We start from the raw sequence: 11,163 nt of genomic DNA on the forward strand, positions 1-11,163 counted from the left end.
TACTAATAAAAACAGGAAAACGTGTGACAGGAAACTGATTTATACAAAACCCAGCAAAACTCTGTTATTTGTAATGTAAAGTTTTCTGCCTCTAACAAATGCTCCCTAAGAAGAATTCATAGCCTGAAAATCTCATTATCCTACAGATATTTTGAGATGACCTTGCTCAGGTCTGGACTTTGGGGATAGATCCTGCTTTTCCTAGCCAAGTCAAAACTGTGGTTTTTGCCTCTTAAGTGCCTAGCCAGCTCTTGTAGCTTAAGAAGAGAGAGCAGAAACTGATCCTATTTTTGATGCAGAGGTGTTGCAGTTTCCCTTTGCAGGCAAGCCAGTAGCTGTGAAAGAATAGTGAAGCCAGAAAGCCTCAAAGAGGACACAAGAAGAAAATCCTTGCTGAATTTTCGGAGGATTGTATCAATTTTGTGTTCCTTGGAAAAAACTATTTTCTCCTGGTATATTGCATTTGTTCAAGTAGAGCTATTAAAAGCATGGGAATAATAATTTGTGAGGTATCTTGTGATCCATGCTGCTCTTTCCTCTCTTGAACCTAGCTCAAAAAACTTCCTTTATTATTGCCAAATTCTTCTTGCAGCTAGGAAGATAAATGAAGCAAATCATCTCCTGTTAACAGGTAAATTACAGGTTCTCCCTACTGGAAGAGTGAACAAGTGTTTTCTGTGCAGGGTAACAGTTTATTTTCATTGAGTTTGCACTTCAGATACCTCTGTGAAACAGTTTACAGAATGGAAAACTGGGAAAATTAGGAGCTTAACATTTCACTTTTTACCAAGAATGATTGTCATACTATGCCTGGCACTTTAATGAAGAAATTAGCAGTAAGCATTTAGGACTGTATCTTCAAGAGAATTGCAACCAGCTTAGGTGTACAAAATATTTGCACTGGAGGAAGTAAAAGGTAATGAACAAAAGATGTGGTATTACATCTAGACAAGGTAAACTGTGCAGCTAAAAAAAGGTTATGCATTTCTATAGTACAAGCCCCCACTGGTTTCTAACTTGCAATTTTTCCTTCCTTTGAGTAGTTTCATGGGTGTCACCTGGGTGTCTTTTAGGAGATGGCAACTACCTCATTTTCAAGAACATATTTTAGAATAAGGAGATTTATGCTTACATCTCTTTTCCATGCCTTAAGTGTGCAGTTTTTCTAGAAATAACACCGGTTTTTGATGACAGGTGTCAACGTTTTCTTGAGGGTGTTTGATGTTGGTGTTAAGCACTGTGCACACAGGGCTGCTGGCTCAGCTATAAATGGTACCTGGCCATGTGAGTTAGAGCCCCAGAAATCCAGAGACCATGGTACCTCCTTGTCTGCCCTGCTGCTGCCTCCTCGTCTGTCAGCTGTGGCGCAGTACAGCCAGGCTTGGCCACACCTTTGACCTCAGCTTCATCACACAGTGCTGTTTTCTTGTCTGCTGCAGGAGGCTCTCATAATGAAGCTAAGTACTGCTTTTCTTAGTTTCATGAGCTACTCCTGTTATTCAGGGCAAAGAAAACAGAATCTCCTCCAATTTCTCTGCTGTTTCCTCTTCTTCCTTTATAATTTTAAACTTTTTTCACTATTCCCTACCACCCTGAGCTGGGTGGAAAATCAGCACTTCCTGCTTGCTAATGCCTGGCTGTGATGAATGCTTTGCAGTACATTGCGGGCTTTCTGCTGGATTTGGTTCTGACATAAACTGGTAGGACAAGCTGTCACTTGTCACTCCCATGATGTTTTCCTTGTGAATGGGTTCTTCGACATCCTTTTGCCCAAAGGACAATCAGACACTCCTCTCTCGCCTGCTCTGTTTGTTATCTTCCAGTGCTTATTGCTCTGATTGTGCCAGATGCAGAGAGGCGTTTGCAGCAGGCCTTAGCCGAGGACACGGACACAGGTATTTTTGTGGTCCAAGGAAGACATTAAACAGCTGAGGTAGGAAGGAGATGACGGCAGCTATGAACGGAGCTGGTGCCCTGTGGAAACCTTAGCTAATTACCTCTGGATGAAGAAACTGTCATGGCCCACTGGCCAAACTCTTGGAGGCTGCTACCTGAGCAGTTCCATGGGCTCTGGGCAACGGGCCAGTGCAGCTTCCAGCCTTTGCCAGTCCATTAGCTGCAAGCTGCTAATATGACACATCCCTCACGACTTGCGTCCTCTAAAGACAGTGCTGGATTCAGTCCCAGATCCAAGCTCCTACATCATGTGCTATTTCCAGATTTTAATTTTTTTATTAGGAACAAACCAGCAGAAGCAAAAGCCTAACTATTCCTTGCTGCTTAGAAAGCACAGACAGTTGACACCATGGTGACTGCTTTGGTGTGCAGCAGCACTGGTGGGAAGTGTCAGCACACTGGAAACCTCACTGTGGTGCTGATGCCGTACCCCAAAGATCCATGAGATCATTCCCAAATCATCATGTGAGAAGTCTGCCAGAGAAAGATGTGGCAGCCCCAAGCCTGTACTTTCAGGGAAATACCTCTGCCCAGAGAAGCACTGATGAAAGCAGAGAGGGAAAAAGAGCTTGCCTAGACCTTGCTTGTCTGGAGTGTGAGGGTAATGGAGCAGAAGGCAGCAGCCCCTGCACAGTATCCCTGGGCTGTGCTGGCAGCAGGAGGAGTAGCTTAAGGACTGGTGTGTACTTCTTGCTGGTACAAATAATACCAACATATTTGCTTCCTAAAAGGACACCTCTCCACCTGTGTGAGACAGGTCAAAGCTATTTTAAGCAGGCACCAGCCTTGTCCAGCATCCAAATCCCAGACAACACTGACATCTCCAAATGTGGGAGGAAAAATATCTGAGTGAACACGACAGTGAGGGGTCACTATTGCAGTCAAAAGCACAGCATCCATCCCACACTGGCCATTAATCTCACAGGGCAGTGAGAGCCTGGGGAAACTCCTTCTTTTCTCTGGTGGAGACAGCTGAGCAGAGCCCTGCCAGAAATGCAGCACTGGTCAGGCTGTGGGTGACAGATGCTTGCTGGACAAGTAGAGATTTCCTGGAGGAAAGTTGCCAGGGCTGTCTGTGCTGGAAGACCATGGCATTAGCTGGCAGCACTGCTAGGGCTGTGTTTCTTTGCTTTGAAAAGGAGAGGAGGCATTCACCAGTCGGCATGACAGGTGAAGCAGCCAGAAACAGCCCCGCAGCCATCTGAACCACTGCCATATCAAAACATCAGTTGCCTTTGGCTTTTGTCGTTTTGCTCTCTATGGACTTGTTTTTTATTGAAGGATAAATTCCTGCTACAGTCTATAGCATTTAAGTAACTTTTCCTCCTGGAAAACTACTTCATAGGAAACCTCACAGTAGTGACAAGAGAAAGATGGAGCCATGTCAGCATGCTGGCTTCAGACACAGAGCTGTCACACACATACCAGCAGTTTTGGCCAAAGTTTTGCAGCTCTTATGTCGATTTGGGCCTTTAGCTTGTGTGCTATAACTGATGATAATTGCACAAATAATATTTTAGCCTTGTACAGATGTTTTTGCAGTAAGTGACCATGAGCTAAGAAAGAAAGGAGTTTGATCCATACGTTATTTTAGTTTTCTTGAATACACCCATGTTGTTATTTAACCTTGCTTTTGATTTTCTGGTACCTAGAGTCTTTTAATATTTGGATATATCGGCTTATACTCAGAAACAGACTTAGTTTTTCCTGTACCATCAGCATTTTCAGCCAAGGGTAAGGGTGTCATACACCCCTCAGTTTCAGTTTACTGTGGTAGATTAGACTATAAGCAAGGACAGCTTTGTAAAAGTTATGTGCTATGTTCACCCATTGCTCTTGTGCTGCTGGTACCCTGTGAGGAGGAAACAGACTGGCAGCCACTGCTGCTCTCAGGGTTACTTTCTACCTCATAGCTCTGTTATGCACCCAGAGTTGGCAGCTGCATTACCAGCATAGGACAGAGAGTGCTGTAAGGAATGCCCACGTCTAAACCTGTTTCTGCCAGCAGAAGCTATCAGTGTTCCCAGCTGCCCATCTACCAGAATAACATTCCTTCTGTTTGCTTTGTGGAAGCTCCCTACTTGACTCCAGCTAAATCAGGTTCCTGAGTCCTCTGCTCATGCTATTTGGGGAGACGGACAACCTCTGATGCAGGAACTTGTGAAGTTTCTTGGTGAGCTCTAGGGCTGAAGGGCAGCAGGTTTAGCTGTCCTGAGGTCTGCTTCCTCAGCTGTACAGTACATTATTGTAGACCTGCAGGCAAGTGGCTGAGCTTCAAAAACTATTTTGCCCTTCTTGAAATGTTTCAGAAAATAACAACCCATGAAAACTTAACTAGTTAGGTTATGACTACACTTTAGCAGGTGCTTTGGTATGCAGATAACCAGGAGAAGAAAGTTTACAATTTTTTGTGCCTGTATATTTCTGAGTGTAATATTCCAGTAACATTTTTCTGGCTGTGTATACAATTACAATTAACTTCTTGTAATATTGTACGGTTTTTTATAAGACCACTCTTCTCTTTTGTGGTTGCTTTCTCAATTCTTACACTTGCTACTTTGTTTGGATCAGGCTATAATCTTTCTGAAGGAACTCAGAAAAGTTATGAGTCTATCAAAAAGCAGCAGTTTAATTTTATAGGCACACCTGTGAATTTAATTCTCTCTCTGAAACTTCTCTTAAGTCCTTAAAGGGTCAATCCAGACTCAAGGTGGGAAGTCTTGATTGCGTGGTCTCAGTAAACTGCATGATATATAGACACAATGAACCAGACAAGTGAGTGGTCACTAATCCTGAAACCTAGCCAAGTCACTTGTAATTCAAAAAGCCACTGCATTTAAAATGGAAAGTTCCTTTTGTGATAAATTTATTATTTCTTTATTATATTTCTTATTGCTGTCATCTATTAGTAACTGCTAGCAGCTGCTAGTAAAGTCATTGGTAGTTAAAGGTTTTCCCCACCTGGGGAAATGTCTGTGATCTATAAATTCTAGTGCATGCCTATTCTTGCCCCACTCTTTTCTTAAAGTGAAGTAAATATTTTTATGCACTATATTGTATCAGCTCATACAAAGAGTAATCTCTACCTTCAGGGAGTAATGCTAAAGGGGAACAGGACTTCTGAGCTGGAGAAAACTTGCCTACTGGTGAAGCTTGCTTTCAAAGAAAACACATTTGGTGCTATCATTATTAAGTGTTACACATAACAATGGTATTTCTTCCTAGTGTTTCAGAAAAAAACCCAAACCCTTTCCTATTTCATCCAGCAGGTGAGATGACCCTACCCTTTTTCTTGAAAAATGGGAGATAGCTGTAGAATAACATCTGTTAAAGATTGCTTTAAAGTGATCTTGTTAATAAGTTTTCAAGTTTTCTTAACAGTGGTCTTAGCCAAGCTGGACTTCAAATTTATCCAGAAGTTTTCTAGAAGGGAGAAAAAGGAAAAAGCACATCAAGAAAATATCAGCCCAGACAGCTCTTGAAAATACAGGGAGGATGACAATGACCAGATGGACAAAGTTACTTGAGCACTGTTTAAATTCAGACTAAAATATATTTGCCTTACTGTTGATGTCTGTATGTCTCTTATTGTATGCTCCTTTAACCTAAATCAAAGCTGTGGCCAGGCCTCTTTATGAAGTACTGAAATCTTGACAAAAGTACCTGAAATCTCAGGATTGTCTACTTTTTGGGATATTCACGGAAATTTTGTAATTTTTGGCAATTTAAGGAAGGCAAAATTGCTACTCTGAAGTCCATGTGAGCTCGGTCGTTTATTTCAGTAGGGCCAGTATTTGAGAGAGTCCATTACCTGAGGAGCTCCCTCTTTACTGATTCTGGGTAGCTCACAGGCTTACCTGAACCTGTTACATGTTTATCTAACCCTGCTGAGGTTTTGTCATTAAATATGAAGCATATCTACCCTGATTATTCATGGACTTTTTTTTTTTTTTTACTGAAAAAAGCTGAAAAGGCAAAGGAAGAGAGTTGCTATGACTAAACATGCACCTTTGTGAAACTTGAGTGCCAATCCACCTAAGTGTGCTGGCTCAGGCTCTGGGGGTTGTCCGAGACTCTCTGCAGGGCAATCCACATGCTGTAGGCAAGCTCTCCTGTGCTTACAGAGCTGCGTTACATAGAAGCTCATTTAAGCTATTAGTAGGCAGAACAATTTAATTTGTCATCAGTGACAAGAAAGCAGTTTTTAATGTTACACAATGAAAGGATGCACCAAGGCGTTTTTGGTTTTACTGACAGGTGAATTAGCTGAGGTTGAGTCATCAGCCTCTGTATTAGTGCTGACCTTGTCTAGCTGTTGGTAAAACCTGCAAGCACTTGTGGCCCCTTGCAATTTACAGCAAGATAACAATCCCGAGTTTAAATAAATAAATAATTTTAAAAAAGGCAGATATCCTCTCCCTACCCAATACCTTTGTGTTAGAGAAGACAGTAGCCTCAGTCCTGAGAGACCTCTTAGTCATCTGGCCTCAATGAAATATTATCTTTATATTGTCTGTAATTGAATCTTGACTCTGGGACAGAAGAAGTGAGGAAAGAAAGACTATGGGACGCTGGAAAAACTGAGGGAAAGTGCAAAGGGATGGTAGAGAGGAGAGCTGCAGGAAACCTGATTAGTATAAAAACCACCCTGAAAAGCCCTGAAGTATTCTGATTTCTATTTTGTCTTATTTATACATCTTCACATTGTTTTCTGTTTGTTCCTTAACTCTAGAAAATGATTGCTCCATACTTTGTAATTAATAATGGCTTTAATAGATTAAATCTGTGGTAATGTCTCTGCAACCTAATAAAGCTGGGTAGTTTGTAATGCAGAGCATTAGGATTTCTGTTCTTACTGTATTGGCAAGAGGGAATATGACAATAAGGAAACAATTCTAAGAGCATGTAAACAAAACCTAGGAAAGACTCGAGTCTTCTGACTCAGAATAAAATGAATTTATAATGAAACACTTCACAAAGAGAAGCCCTTATTGCTTCACTGAATGTTATTTTCTAGAGCTATTTGACAGTGTTGGTCATATGCTGGAATCTAGAGAACAAAGAGAAATGATTTTAATTTCTTTTCCACTAAAATCTTCCCTTGATGTTTGGGTTCAGTTTTGATGATACTCTAATAGATTGTTGCACTTGTATATATTGCTTTCTATTTTAAAATCTAGAGTATCATATGTATCCTGAGCCCTCACATACCTGCATGGTGTTGGGCAGTAGTAATACCCTTGTGTCACAGGAGTGGAAACTGAGACGTTGAATGTGATTTCCTTAGTATGCTCCAGTACATCTCAAGCAGATTTGAGAGAACAGTCCAACAGCTTTCTTCCTGGTTTTTTTCCCTCCATGTGTACTGTGAAGCTGGATGTCCCTTTGAATTACTGGGATCCCCTCTGCTTTTCTTCCCAGAACAAAAGCCTAGGTTTTCAGAAACACCTCAATGATGAGGTGGATGGAAAATACTGATAAACGTGTCCATGGTTTGGCACTGTGTTTGAGTGAAGACAGAACATGGTGCAGGGATCAGGATTTTCAGATGTGTGTGAGTGGGTCTTCCTACAGAAGTTTAGGAAAGTACTTGAGCTGGTCGCTTTTGAACCAACAAAATGGCTCTTATTGTCCATGGAAACTGCTGTCCCTTGCTGTGATTCCTGTGCCCGTGAAGAGGAGGACTTACCCTTGCCTCAGCTGTTCCTGTGCAAATCATGTGGAGCAGAACAAAAACCCAGTTTGCTAGCAGGTGTGGCTGAGCAGGTCACAGGGCCTTGACAATATGCTCCTACAAAGGAGGCAACTTCTGGCAGAAAGTGTGGTTAGCTGGAAATAATAGTGTTTCATCATGCCTTTTGTGTATATGTGGAGCTTGAAAAGTTGAAAAATAATGGGTTTTTTCCCCCCCAAAATTCCTATGTGTTATGTCTGAATGAATTGTTTCATCTTATGCTGGTCTCCTGGGCTCTTTAAAGTAGGTTTTTGACTTTTTCTTTGCAGAATTCTGAGGAAGAGCTACTAATCAGCTTGTAGGTATACTTGCTCCCTGCTATGTGTTTGCATACTGTAGGCTGCTTTCACTTCTAATTAAAATCATTGTGATTGTTTTATGAAGCTGTTTTTCAAAATCTCTGGCACTGAGCTGTGGACAGAAAAAAACTTCAAACTTCAATAATCTGTTACACAGAGCATTTGAAGAAGCTTTCTGAATCGTTTCTTCCTTGCCTATAAATCTTCCCATAAATCCCCTTTATATGCCCATTGCTAGGCACCAAATAAGTTACTATTATGCTTCTTGCTTTCTCTGCTGCATACCTATAAATGGCCACTGCCTGTCTTTCTGAAAAGACAAGAGATTGCTTTGTATAAGGTCCAACACAGGCAGGAAAGAATAGGTAAAACCATGTGGTCTCTCACACAGCTTTCTTTTGTGTCATCTAACATACTTATCTTAGCAGGAAGAATAATTTTGGTCTTTTGTGTGTGGATAAACGTGACAGGATTGAAATACGAGGCGATATCCACAATAGCTTCAATACATTGTCCTAGAATACTGCAACGGATTTAATAACATATAGGACGTGATGGGCAAAGATCTTCTTCCATCAGCTTTACTCTCAATGGGACCCAAAGCAGGAGGTTTCCTCTCCTCAGACTTTAAGGGGTTGTTTTACTGATTTTACACAGTGGTCTGCTGCTACAGCACAAGTGGGTGCCAGCACTTGATCTTGCCTCTGAGCTGAAGGATCAATGAGAAGAGTTAGAAAGAAGTTGTTTTTGCTGTGTTAGACCTCATTATGAGTTTGCCCCATATCCTGGAAATCATAACCTTTTATGGAACAGATCTGTTTCAGCAAGAAACAATTCCATGAAGGGAGCTAGAACACGTGTTTGCCTGTTGGTAGGTGTGGGTGCCTGAGTTTCATCTACTGCCTACTGTCTCAAATTTAGTCATTTGGAATAATGTTGGTGAAAAAAGGAAGATTCAGGCCTTCATAGGAAACACGGAAGTGCTGGTTTCAATGGTTGTTCTTCATCTGTCTATTGGGTAGTCTCTTCTATCTCTATTTTCGTGGTGCTTACTAAGGAGCAGTGGTATGGATGCTTCCTGGCTGAACCAAGGGATTGTGGAGCTGGGGCTAGCTAGTGATGTCAGTGCAGGTGTAAAACAGTGGCGTTCATTCAATGAAAATTGCGTCTTTAAATATACAATTCCTGTGCTTCAGCTGACCTCTGGAAATACTCTTATGGTTTTCCACTTGTAAGAATCTAAACATAGCAAATTTGAATTCTAAAAAATTCCATTCAACAGATTCCACTGTCTCTTTGCTACATCTTGTACAGTTTGATTCTCCTATTAATGAGAAAGAAGTCACTTAGCATTGTTAATTCCTTCATCTTATGACTCTTCAAATCATTGCATAATAAGAACCCATTGTGTTTCTTATGGTTATTTTAGGTAATAATAGTCCTAATAGTTATTTGTATAATATTTTTTTATAAACTCTTCACCTCCACCCACAGTTTTTAATGCTTGGATGACTTGGGAAGAAGTGACTCACCGTTGTCAGGCTAACACATTTTCTAATAACTTAACAACTTATGAACTTCTTAAACTTTAAATACCTTGTGGCAGGACATACATATGTATCCTGAAACTATATTTAAAAGTTTACTGTTTATTCTCTCATGCTTTTATGCTTGATGAAATCTCCTGGACATCCCAGCTGTTTGTAGGCCTAATATAAAACTGGAAAGTGCACATGACTAGATACATTTCTTAAAAAACACGGATATGATATAAATGGATATTCATGCAGTGATTTTAGTCAGGTTGCTTCACCTCAGATGATGAGTATAGGAGGGCCAAAGCCTGAGACAGGGGAATGTACAACTATGGACCTGGAACAGGGTAATGTAAATACCACAAGAGTGCCACAGGAGCAGGGTTAACAACAAGAAGGGGAGGTGGGAGAAGAATGGCAGCCTGTTTCCTCCTCTCATTCAGTTCACACTTTAGTGTTAATAAGAATTCATAAGTTAGTGTTTTTTGGTGTGTTTGGTTGATGTATTTTTTTTTTTCTTAAAGGAACTTATAAGAATAGAATAAAGTTTGGCTCTGGATGGGAAATAATAACAAAACACAGAGTCTACTACATGGGTCTGACTAAAGCCTTTAAATTTCTTAGCTTTCAGATTCACCAGAATCTCTGATCTGACATTGCATACTAACTGGACTGGGCTCCTGGAGAGTTGTGTGATCCATTTGATAATAAAAATCTAAAATAGCTATGTTTCTCTTGCTTTAGGATTTTGCTTTGAAAATTTCATGTTGTGGTCATGTCTTTTATTCTCATTTTTGTCCTGCCAGGAAAGCCTAAAGTGTAAAGAAGAGTGGCTTTTGGGGCCCTCCATGTAACTTTGTTTGATCTCCATTGCAGTAGACAAGCCAGAAAAGTCTTGGCATGGCTTCTCTTCCCGTTTCCTTCTTCTGGCAGCAGTATCTGGTGGGAAGCAGTGGAAGCATCAGGTTTGCTTTCTCTTCCCAATCATGCTCTCCACCTTAAGGCCTAAATGTTGTGATTCACTTTGTTCTGGCTCTGCCTTTCTCCTCTTTACACTACCCCTTCAGGAAAAACTACCAAACAGCTGCCCTCATTATGCTGGACCTCTGAAGGGTAGGATACCAGTACTCAGGCAAACCACAGGTCACTCATAAACAAGGAGATATTGCTTTTATGTTATAGCCCTATGCTGCTAGATTTCTATTGTGCAGCTGTACTATGAAAATCTTAAGGGTACTAATAGTAAGATGCAGTGTTCTGCTCTGAGAACACTAATCTAGAGAAATCTCCTTAAGGATTACTTATGAAATGGTGCAAAATTAGTAAAGGAAAAGACTGCATTATGTTTAAAGCTAAAATGTGCCTTCCCATCCTTTGGAATATTTGGGAAAGGAAATAAAAAACCCAACCCTACTCTGGATTGAAGCAGACCTTTTGATATATTTGTAGAAAGAAAAATCTGGAAAAAACAGGTCTGAAAATTTGGAAATGGGATTCTTGCACACTGTTCAAAGGCTGGGGTTTGGTTCAGCTAAGGTCTCTGGGCTGACAGGTTTATGATAGATGGGCAGGACAGATGTCCAACACTCCTGAGACTACTAGCTTTGGGATCTTGGGGATCCTGGAAAACATTTCACCT

The sequence above is a fragment of the Pseudopodoces humilis genome, chromosome 3 (assembly GCF_049639895.1).
Source record: "Pseudopodoces humilis isolate 2021_Gansu_Grassland_sample_001 chromosome 3, ASM4963989v1, whole genome shotgun sequence".
NCBI classification, from domain to species: Eukaryota; Metazoa; Chordata; class Aves; order Passeriformes; family Paridae; genus Pseudopodoces; species Pseudopodoces humilis.